Source organism: Dipodomys spectabilis, unplaced genomic scaffold (genome assembly GCF_019054845.1).
Source record: "Dipodomys spectabilis isolate Male_0828 unplaced genomic scaffold, ASM1905484v1 ptg000301l, whole genome shotgun sequence".
NCBI lineage: Eukaryota > Metazoa > Chordata > Mammalia > Rodentia > Heteromyidae > Dipodomys > Dipodomys spectabilis.
The window spans coordinates 5190991-5203397 of record NW_024870978.1 but is presented as its reverse complement, the minus strand read 5'-3'; the positions used below and the strand labels follow the sequence as shown (position 1 = coordinate 5203397).

The following is a 12407-nucleotide window of genomic DNA, read 5'->3' as shown; positions in this document are numbered from 1 at the left end:
TTTGTCTTGGATAGTTGTATGTTCTTTCTCTATAATACCTAGGCTGTCCTCAATGCCGGAGATTCAATCTTCTGCATGGTCTAACCAACTGTCAAGCCTTTCTACTTTATTTTTCATTTCTTTTCCTTTTAATTGGTTGACTGTTATGGCTTCAAATTCTTTGTTGGAGCTTTGTTTTAGATCTTATATGAAATTCTTTACTTCCTTAATTTGGTTTTCAGTGTTTATTCTCAAATCACTTTGCTGATTGGTTATGGTTTCCTTGGACTCCCATTCCTTCTGTTGGGCTCCATTCAGTATTCCCTTTGTGGTCTCCCTGACTCCTTTCAGGTGTCTGTTTATGGATTCCATGAATGGCTCTATTGATCTTTGTCTATGCTCATCACGCTCTTGCAATTTTTGTGTTATTCTTTGATTAGATTTCTCACGTTCATGCAACTTCTGTAGTTCTTTTTGACTGATCTCAGCCTGCTCACACAATTCCTTTATTTCTCTTTGAGTATTCTCAGCCTGCTCACGCAATTCCAGTATCAATCTTTGAGTAGCTTTCTCAAGCCCATGAGCTTCGTGTTTTGATCTTTGGTTTGCCTCCTATCTCTCCCTATCACGCTCACACTGAGTCTTTTTTCAGGGTTTCAATCTTCATTCAACATGTTTACCAGTAGTGTTTGTAGAGGTTTTTGGGAACTCTCGTCTGGATTATTCATTATCTGGTCTGTCACCTGATTATCTTGAGTGGGAATTGAGATACCTGGACTTGCCATTTTCCTTGTGTTTTTCTTGTTGTTCTGCCCATTTGGAATGAAAGTAATGCCAGTTTTGTGCTAGAACACCATTTTAAGGCAAGCATCAACCAAAGTCCTGTAATTGCATAGTCAAATGTCTGAAGATACAATCTAGTTCAACAGATACAGTCTGTTCAACATTAAATAACTGTGTATTAATGGGCTAAGAATACCAAAGAAGAATTTGACAAACCATAAATTATTATGTTTAGGGAGAAAGGTGGGGAAAATAGGGTTAGAGAGATTTGGAAATGTAAAAGGAGAGTGAAATTAACCAAGTCCTAATCTCACAGAGGCAAATGGATTGGAAAGGATGATAGGTAAGAGAGAAGAAAAAAATTTAAAAAAAAAAGACAAGAAAAAAATAGAAAGACAAATATTTAAATTTTAAAAGTGAAACTCTTAAAAGTAATGAAAATTTAAAGAAGTAAAATTGAGAGATGAATGGGGATAAGATGAGAGGAAGGGAGGGATAGAAAGGAGAACTGAAAAACAAAAAAATAAAAATACTTCAAATAATTTATAGGTATAAATAGATAATACTGCTATTAAGGAATTTAATCCTAAGAGGTTTTGAATTTAGTAATACATTTTTGGATTAAGAATGTACACAATGGGGGATAAGGTCTTATAATCAATGACAGGTATATAGGAGGTGAACAGAACAACAAATAATTCATGCAAAAAGAACTAAAGATGAAAAAGTAAAACGAATGAGAAAGAAAGAACAAAAAAGACCAACAGGTCAGTAGACATTTTTTTTTTAAAAAAAGCACACACACACATATACACCTAAAATAAAAGTTATAAGAGGAAAACAAATTAATAAAAACAATTTTTATAATTAAAAAGTAAAAATTTAAAAAAGATACAAAAAAAGACTTCTTTGATTTTGTTTTTGGGGGGTTGATGGGATGATCCTGTATCTCCCTTGTGTCAGTAACCAGTCTCTGGTTTGTTGTGGTGTTTGGTTTTCTGTGGCTTGATTGGTTTCTTAATTCAATTTGTTTGGGCAGGCAGAAAAAATTCTGTTGGTTTATCCAGAAGTTTGTGATCCCCTCCCAGGCTAGTTCAGTGGGAGGGAGATCTGCTTTGAGTATCACAAAAGAGGGAGGTGGCTGTTTCCTCTAGTTTGGAGTTGCTGTGATAAGGCTGGGTTCTGGGTAAAGTTGAGGCCTTTCAGCAGACAGTAGCTTTTCCCTGTGGGGCTAGCTTCTGGGACATTCACAGAGCCCAGCCTGGAGCAATGCTCAGGGTTTATGTTTACTGAGTTTCAATTGATTGTCAGTGCTGCTGTAGGGAGGGTCAGCCACTGGCTCTGTTTACTCAGTGAAGAAAGCTACTCCTTCGTGGGTGTAGCTTTCTCTGCCTCTTTGTGGTGACTTTCCCATGGGTGGAGTTGAGAATGGCAGATCAGGGTAGGTACTTGTGACTCGCTAAAAGACTCTTTTGTTTTCATCAATGAACTGAGTTGGATCTAGCTGCTTAGCCAGGCCTTTGTCTACATCAAAGATGGATATCTCCGGTGTTGGAAGGAGGGGTGGCCTTCCCTCCTCTGCTCCCTTTGAGAAGGAGTGAAGATGTCAGTTTTGTACTCACGCTGGAGTGTTGGTTCCTGGGTAGCCTCTGGTCTGCTATCTGAGGATGATGATATCTGCTACTTGTCAGTTCTTGCTGGTGTTGAGTAAAATCTGCTCGCCCGCTGCATCTGACACATTTGTCCCAGACTCTCTGGGTTGTAGTTATGGCAGCTATGGATGCCACCACAGCCGGCACCCCAACCTCAGCCATGGCTGCTGGAAAATGCTCAGATCTGTCTCCTTACCTGGATTTTCCCTCTCTGCCTAAACTCTCTGTACTATGCTGGCACACTTGGTGTGCCTAGGACTGTTCACTGGAACACTAGAACTGCTTTCTATGTGAGAGTTTGTTTAGCCACCAGATTCTCCTCCGCCATATTCTCGAAATTTCTGAAGGTGTTTAAATATTACTGGAATTGTTTTGGAATAAATAATGTTCACCTTGACTATCTTGAGAAAGAAAAATTGGTTTCTCAGCACTATAGGTAAGAACTTGAGTGAAAGAAACAAAAGGAAAAATGAGGAACAACTCAACACATTCATTCAAAAGAACCAAAACAACCCAAGAAAACACAATTAACTCAGTACTCAAGAACCTGCAGGAAATGCAAAGATTTTTTTTAAAAATAGCTATGATAAGCTTATGAAAATCCTGACTGCATGGGAGTCTACTATTGTGAGGATAGTGGTTAAAGCTCAGACTGGACAGAAAGATATGTACATAATGCAGGCACTTGTTATTCTAAATTCCAAGAAGAATAACATGAAGTAGACTGAGCCCACGATCATACACAAGTAGGAAGCAAGATTCTATCTGAAAGTTAATCAGGACAATTTAGGGCTGGGGGCATGGCAAAGTGGTAAGAACATCCATTTAGGAGACACAAGACACTCAATTCAAATTCCAATATTATTGGTATTAAAGAAAAAAAGCTATGACTTTATATAATGGGAATAATTGAAAGATTTGAATATTTGAGTGGAGAAAAATCCATGAGAGAGATAGAGTTTACCCATATTGCAATACTTTCTACATAAGTGATAATATTATGTGGTACTCCAGACATAACAGAGTTACCTTGCAAATGAGCATGGATGTGCATTTGGGTGAAGGTAATACTCTATTTACACAGGTGTAAATTAAATACTTTTTGGGGGTAGATTTTAGTTCTTGTACTAAGAGCCTGGGTGATATCTCTGAGTCTTTTCTCTCAAGTTTATCACTCTACTACTTTGAGACACAGTTCCAATTCTGATTTTCTGTTGGTTGTTTGGAGATAAGAGGCTCATGGACTTTCCTGACCAGGATGGCTTCAAACCATGATTGTCAGATCTCAGCCTCCTGAGTAACCAGGATTCCAGGCCTGAGTCGTCCATGTTTTTAGTAATTTAGTAAATTGTACAGTTACAGAAGTTATAATTTATCATTATAACCTTTATAATATATATGTGTATATTTATATCAATGCATACATATAGAAATATTTTAACATATTTGCGTATCTATAGTAGATTTATGAAATCATCCTTCATAATAAAATAACATGGAAACAAGTTTAATGAGGAGCAAAGCAAAGGGAATTGTCATGTTTCTTGTTGTTGAATGAAATATGAATTGTGAGAATCGGTTTGAGAAAACCATTTAACAAAATGGATAATGACTATTAATTCCAATCCCTTTAGTTGCCCATATTGTGCATCCTCACACATGAGTGTCAAAGTCAAACCACACTTTTTTGTCTTTGTATTTAAATCACATGTTATAATTTAGGGGATAGGTGAAGTAATCAAATAAAGATTAAAATAATAGTAAGTGTGGCTATGGGTTAGAGCTGAAAATTATTTTAAATATGATAATAGCTAATTAAATTCCATATCTCTTAGTTTTACTCTATTGTCATATACCTCATTCCCACATTAGGAAAGTACATAGAAGGTTCTCACTAAATTATGTGTAAAATTATGAAAAAATGTATTAAAAGAATATGGGCACATCGGGGCTGCGAAAGTGGCTTAGTGGTAGAGCTCTTGCCTCACATGCATGAGGCCCTGGGTTTGATACCTCAGCACCACATAAGCAAAAAAAGAAAGCCAGAAATGACGCTGTGGTAGATTGCTAGCCTTGAGCAGAAAAGCTGAGGGACAGCGCCAGAGGGGCCCAGAGTTCAGGCCCCTGGACAGGACAGAGAAAAACAACAACAACAAAAGAATATGGGCACAGTGTGGTTTTAGCTGATTGAGACCTGTAGGGGGTAGTGTGTTTTTGAGGACCTGAAAAACATTGTGATGGAGATGAAGGAAGGGATGTGCTAATTCTGTCAAATTGGCTAGAGGATTGCTCCCAGAAAAATAGTGATGAATTCTTCTAAAAGGTTAGAGTAAAATCACTCTCACAATCATGTTCACTACTGTACTATTCACCGTAGAGAATTTATGGAAACAGCCCAGACACACTTTAGCAGAGGGATGGTTGGAGAAAGTGTTGCACATATACACAATTGGATTGCACCCATCCATTGTAAAGACTGTTACAACATTTGCAAAGAAATGGACAGATCTAAAATTATGTTAAGTAAACGACGTCACAGCCAGACACAAAAAGGTCGCATATTTAGAAGTCAGAATTTTATGCAAGTTAAACAACAGTATTAATCAAAGCATGCTATTTGTAGAGGAGTATTTAACAGATGTAATTTCTTATAAAATTGAACTGTTAATCCAACAAAATGAATACCAGGAGACTACCACTTGGAAAATGTGAGGGGAAGTCAAAGGGAAGAAATAAAGAGACTTATGGAAGTAGAGAGTGAAGACATAATATTCAATGCAGATAGTATGAAACTAGTAAAAACGAAAGTAGGTTGAGGTTTGGAAGGATGTGAGAAAGTTGTGTAAAGATCCATTATACTTATAAACTGATTCGTTGAATGGAAATCCCTTTGTACAACTATTTAATAAAAATATAATTAAAAACAATGGAGACATCTGATCATAAACCATGAGTCAATATGATAATTTTCTTCTCAGAAATTTTCTTTGCAGGTATTTTCCTCATAATGTCAGAAAATTGAACAACGTAATGTATATCAATACATCACTATGCATATCCTAAATAGACAATATAAAAATCACAGTAAAAATATCAGAATACCTCACATGATAAAATAACAGGTAGAAAGTATCAAACTCTGATTATTTTTCCAAGTACTTTACCTTTGGTACCTAATTTAATCCTCACAATAATCCCATAAAGTGGAACTACTTCTATTTTTAATTCTAAGATGATGATATTTAAGTCTTCAGAGTTGGAATTACTAGTACAACATTGTACACATGGTAAGTGTTAGCCTGCGTTCCATTCCCACCATATGAACTAATCTCATTCTATTTTATAACTAAATACCAGCACTCAGTCTACTAATTCTAGGAAAATTCCCAAAATTATTGTGCACACTGTAATAATATTTCATTTTATCTTTGTTAGAAAATAGGTAACTAAGTTGTACACCGGTGGCTCACACCTATAATGCTAGCTACTCAGGAGGCTGAGATCTGAGGATTGTGGTTCAAAGCCAGCTCGGGCAGGACAGACTGTGAGTCTCTTATCTCTAATAAACTACTAATAAACTGGAAGTGGCACTGTGGTCCAAGTGGTAGAGCGCTCGCCTTGAGTGGAAGAGCACAGGGACAGCACCCAAGCCCAGAGTTCAAGCCTCATGACCAACAACAACAAAAAAAGAAAATAAGAAGTAACTGTAATATGAAAACTCCAAGTTCATAATCAATTTATACCTCCCTGGTGAAAGGAACTGCTAAACTATAACATTCTTGATTTCTAGCTCAAAATAGTAGAAATCATATTTTATCCCTTCACTCAACACTGCACTGCCTGGGGACCCCATCTCTGGTTAACACAGTCTTACTGAAAGAATGACCTGCCCAATTTCTGATGGAAATAGATTGCAGGTCTTTTGGAGCAATTGTTTCCACATTGTAGCTCACCTAAATTGTTTACCATTAGAAGTATTTTGATTGCTTTTTATACCCAACATTATGAGAGAAATGTACTACTTTAAAATGTTATTAAAGAAAGACTGATATAAAAATCACATTTGACCTCAGATACATATTTTACCTTTCATATACCCAAAAATGCAGTCTTACATATCATTAATGTTAGGAACGAGAGGTTAAAAATCATAGACACCAAGACCTAATTTTGAATCAAAGACTCTCCAACTTGTGAATAAATTGGTTTAAAAAGAAATCAATACTACTGCATTTTTAAGTCCCTATGAAAAGGATAATGATTCCCTATGATAATGATAATGATAAAATATTAACACTTAAAAATAACTCATTTTCTTGGAAGTAGGACAAAAAACACATGGTTAACCCTAATCATTTTAAAAGACCTTTATTTATACTAAAAGTTCTCTTGTAACTATAAAGATTCTAAAACTAACTGAAGTAGAGAAGAAATAATTTAACTGCATCATCTACATTCAATGGACTATTAATTCAAAACAAAATTATACTAATAATTAGCTTACCCAATTCACTTACATTCTTTTATTCTATTCCATTTACTTTCATAAAAACTGGGTTTCCATAAAATGAAGCATAAAAATGCATATGAACCCACTTACATTTTCAGATCTTAACAATATTTATTTCAGAAATTTTAGCTCTACAGTCAATGACATGAAAAAATACTAAAATATTCAAAGGATTTTCAGAAATTGCAAGACTTGCTCTGGGATGTTATGTATATTGGAACAGATATTCAAAAAGCCTTATTTGTTAAAGTTGCCATAATTACTCCCACAAAAGAGCCATTAGTAAAGATACCTGTGCATGTACAAAACACCTTCAAATGCATCCACAATCTGGACATGACACTTGCTTTTTGTTTGTTCGTTTTTGAAAGGAATACCTAACAAGCATATCCACAATACTTATTTTCAATGAATAAGATGGGATAGTCAAACATAATATGGGTTGGATTATCTCTTAGTGAGAATAAATATAATCTTGCAAAGAAAGTGATATTCAACAGAAATCTGGAAAGAGTTTATCCAACTTGTGTTTCACAGGAATCACCAGAGAATAATACCTGTTTGGTCAAGTCGGTCCAAATCACTCCATGAGTGTATCTTAAAAGTATAACCAATTTAAGAGGTCAAATACGTGTTTTGTACTGACAATCATCTTATAGCAATAACTTACTAACTAATTATGTCTGTATCTTCTTATCTAACATACAATAAAAGCTGAAAGCGGTCTCTTTTTCTAACTTAATATTGTAAATACTTTGATTATGATGTTATTATTAGACAAATAATATGTACAAAGGGTGGTTCCACTGAAATGACATGACAGAACACTGATAAATAAAAACATTGCAACACACTTAGCTTTTTTCAGCCTCACCCTGTCCACATTGGCAAGCAACATTGCAACAGCACATGCACACGTATACACATACATACATGTTCGCACATGTACACACACATATACATGCATGCTAAATTCAGGGTTTTTTGTACAAAAAAGTCCAAATAAAATATTAGTGATTAGCACAAATGATAATATGCCTTATTACAAAATAATACATAAACCATTACCACGCATGTTACATTTTACCTGCCTCTCCACATGTGACCACTTAATTTATTTTTAATTAATTAATTACCTTATTAATTAATTTATTTGTTTGGTGCTAATACTAGGGCTTGAACTCAGGGCCTGGCTTTGTCCCAGAATTTATTTTTTTGTTTCAGTTTTCACAAGGCTAGCATTTTACTGCTTGTACAACAGCTCCATTTCTAGCTTTTGCTGGTTACTTTCAAATCAGAATCTAATGGACTGTTTTTTCTTGGTCTGCTTTCAAACCACAATGCTCAGATTTCATCTTTCTGATTAACTACTACTAAAGACCTAAGCCATCAGTGTGGCTTCTACTTTTTCCTCTATAGTTATCTAATGTACATACTTAGATGGTAATTTTAAAATGAGAGTATAGAAGCAAGATGTACAATGATGATACTGTCTTGTCAGAAATTCAAGTTAGTAATGTAAATTTATTCTTAAAACCATACACAAAAAATACCATGAACATTTGAGTCTTAAGAGCTTTCTAAAAGATCCATTATTTATTGGTACCCAACATTAGAAAAATGTATGAGGCATTGGTAAAATAAAAGTGTTTTGCATGACTACATACATTCTTTCTTTTTATAAGACACTTGCTTTCATCTAAAAAGTAGGCCTGTCTATTGCCTTCATGTGATTTTGATGATTGAAAGTGCTTAGTGAGAAGGTCAAAATGTATTAGTAGTCCTTCACTATCAATTCTCATTTTCTTCTTGGAGAATATAATAATCAAATCAATAGTTCAGAATCAGCAAGCAATACTTCAGAATCATGCTTCCAGTGCAAGTGGATCACCAGTAAGAAATCCTCAATACCAATTTCCACCAAGTTTTGTCACAGATACAATCTCCCTGCCTTCTCTAGCTGCTTTACTACCCTCTTATTCCTTCATTGTACAAGAAAAGTATGATTCAACTGATTTCAGTCAGATCTGTTACTAGAATTATCCATGATTTATTTTATTGTCTGTAATTTGGTAAAGTTATGTCTCTTTACATAGGCTACTAAAAATGTATTTACTAATTTCAAGTAAATACATAAATTCTATTTCCATCTCTTTTAAAAATAAAATTTTGTCTGCTCTACAAATTGATCAGAGGCATGGATTTTGTGGCTAGCTAGGTCATTACACATCTGACTTTTCTTTCTACCTTTCATGGTTCTCATAATATGACTGCTCCATAATTATCCTCATTTATTTTGCTTTTATATTTTTGGTTGCATCATTTCACTTTTTGCTCTGCCATTTCCCAAATCATTTATATAGAAGGCATTATTTCCTATTTTCTCATTCCTAGAATAAGTTGCACATGAAAACATCACTGGTCCTCATTTTCAGTGTGTATGTTTGAATACGGAGGAACATCTTTCCTCTGCTCTCCATCAATTCCTTACTCTCCATTTAGAATAATTTCGAATAGTAAAATTGGAAAAAGAGAAAATAAATCATGTGAATAAACAGTTGCAGAAAATTCACCAGATATTTCTGACCAGTTCAACCAATGTGAACTAGTAGGGAAATACGTGGACACCTCATTCCCACTGGCACTCAAAGTCTCTGGTTAGGCAATTCTTAGGAATATGGGGAACAAGATGAAAAAGCAAGGAATGGTATCAATTGCAGGAAAAAAAAAATTGGAGAAGGATCCAAGCAATTTTCTTCATTGGGCTGCCGAAAATATTCAGCTTATTACAGTGCGGAGACTTCTTTCCCAAAAGGCCACTCATGTGAATAGTAGGGATGATGATGAGTATATCCCTCTTCGAGAAGCCTGCAGTGGACACTTAGACATTGTCAGTGAGTTGGTGTCTCAAGCGGCACATGCAATAACTGTAGATGACTGCACACCCCTGCACAGTGCATATACGTGGCTTCTTTCTTACTTCATCATGATACAGATACCAATGCCCAAACTAATGGACTCTTTTTTTAAAAATTTTTTTTGGTCTGGTCGTTGGTCCTGAACCCTGGGCCTGGACGCTCTCCCTCAGCATTTCAGCTCAAGGCTAGCGCTCTACCACTTGAGCCACAGCATCACTTTCGGCTTTTTTTCTGCTTATGCGGTGCTGAGGAATCGAACCTAGGTTCTCATGCATGCAAGGCAAGCGCTCTACCACTGAGCCACCTTCCCAGCCCAAATATTTTTGTTTGTTTGATTTTTGTTGTGGTGGTGTTTTTTTTCTTTTGGTCGTACATGGGGCTTGAGCTTTGGGCTTGGGTGCTGTTTCTGTGCTCTTCAGCTCAAGGGGAGCACTCTACCACTTGAGCCACAGTTCCACTTCCCCAAACTAAAGGACTTTTGACAGCCTTACATCTTGCTTTCGAGAATTGAGATAGTAAAGATATGCTGGATAGCCTTCTGTTGAACCATTATATGAAACCAGGCCTGAAGAACAATATAGAAGAAACTGTATTTGATATTGCCAAAAGGATAATTATGTATCACTACCTCTATGAAGTTGTGAAAGGCTGTACAAATTGTTCACCGAAGTCCTAATGGTCGGGTTAAGGTTCTTAAATTTCAAAAATGCAAGTCCATCTTTTGTGTCCCTACAAAACATTTTCACAATCCAAATAAGAGCAATATCTTTTTTTTTGGTCAATCATGGGGCTTGAGCTCTGGGCCTGGGAGCTATCCCTGTGCTCTTCAGCTCAAGGTGAGCGCTGTACCACTCGAGACACAGCTCTACTTCCAGTTTTCTAGTTGTTTATTTGAGATAAGAGTACCACAGACTTTCCTTCCCAGGCTGGCTTTGAACCATGATCCTCAGATCTCAGCCACCTGTGTAGCTAGGATTATAGGCATGAGCCACCAGTGCCCGGCAGCACCACTATTTTACTGTAAAAATTCATGGATTCCGTGGAATTCTTCCAAGTGAATTTCCTGCCTTGGATGTAAAAATGTATTCAATAGATTTTGTATACATGTATAATAATTTCTTCAGAGTTTGTGATTTTTTAATCAGAAATAATTTTAATTTACCTGTTGAAATGAGTAGTACAGAAACTAAAATATTTCTGATGCTTGTCTGAAAAAGTATATTTTAAAATATTCTATATTCTATGTTTGCATAATGTTCATAATTTATTTTCTCCTAGATATACTTTGAATTCTACATTATTTTATAATATATAGGTTCATTAATGTGTCCTTTCCGATTGCATTCCATATAGAACAGTTTGATTCCTTTTTTTCTAGGTCTTAATATTATTTTTCTTTGGGATAAAATGTCAGTGTTGTCTAATTTGAAAAGTTTTGTAAAGTTTATGCTATGTAAACGCCTTTCTGAGATGAAGATTTAATACACTGATGTCAAACTAAATTTAATAATATGAAATATGTGTATTGTTACACTTGTAATTTTGTAATCAACTTTTTAATAACTGTTTTTCATTTCTTGCATCTGAAGAATGAAAAATATGGAATACTTCTCAAATTTTCATATTATCCTTGTGCAAGTGCCATGTTAATGTCTGTATTGTAATTTGAGTATACGTGCTGCTGAAGCACGTAATATCCTCTAAATTTAAGTAGTTAATGATGCAATCTTTATACAGGCTTATATCTATGGGTGCCTACTTGTAAGAAGGAAACCATATTGTTCCTAACAATGCTATCGATCTTATTTCCCTTAAATTCTGTGAATAGTGGAAAAAAATTATATTGATCAGTCGATTGCTCACATTTGCAAAATTTTTTTGTCAATGACTATATTAAGTCTTTTTATTTGGTATTTGATCGTACTCTTAATTATTTATAGATAGGTCCAAAGGTGATGGCTTTTTCAAGTACTTATTTATCCAATTGAATTAGCTTTGTGGACCTAATGGATTCCAAGTAAGCATTGCTTAAGAGCTACTTCTAAACTTCTTCAGCTGACAATTTCCCAAATGAGGTGTTACTGGAACAAATGTCTACCTGAGCCTTTACCCTTCTTCCATGTGGGAACAGACCAACTAGAATATCTTACCCTGACAGCAAAGATTTTCTTACTAGAACAAAACTAATCTTGGTTACAAGAGATCATAGAGAGATGAACCGTTCAAAATGAACTGTTCAGACTAGAAGGTATTTTATCAAAATATAATTGTTTATTATACCTTCCATTTCAAAAGTAGCTAAAGCCAAGAAGGTGGAAAAATTGTTCGTATGCATGATTACTTTTTGTTCTGTCCTGTCTACGATCCAACCAGGCAGGAAATTACACTACTGCCTTTTTATAACCAAATATTTTCAGAGTTGCAGGAGAAGTGCATATGTTTCTCCTCGTTATTAGGCATTAAATTGATAATGTTTTAATCACAGGGTTTCCTCTTTCCTCCATGCTGTAAATCTACAAATGGTAAAACTTTAGGTCTAACTCTATCAAACACTGAGGTAGAGAT

At 35.3% G+C, this 12407-nt stretch overlaps 1 pseudogene; it reads right to left on the bottom strand.

The window, feature by feature from the left end:
• Positions 1-11435: 11435 nt before the first annotated feature.
• Positions 11436-11532, bottom strand: LOC122127452 (annotated as a pseudogene).
• Between the last annotated feature and the right edge of the window lie 875 nt (positions 11533-12407).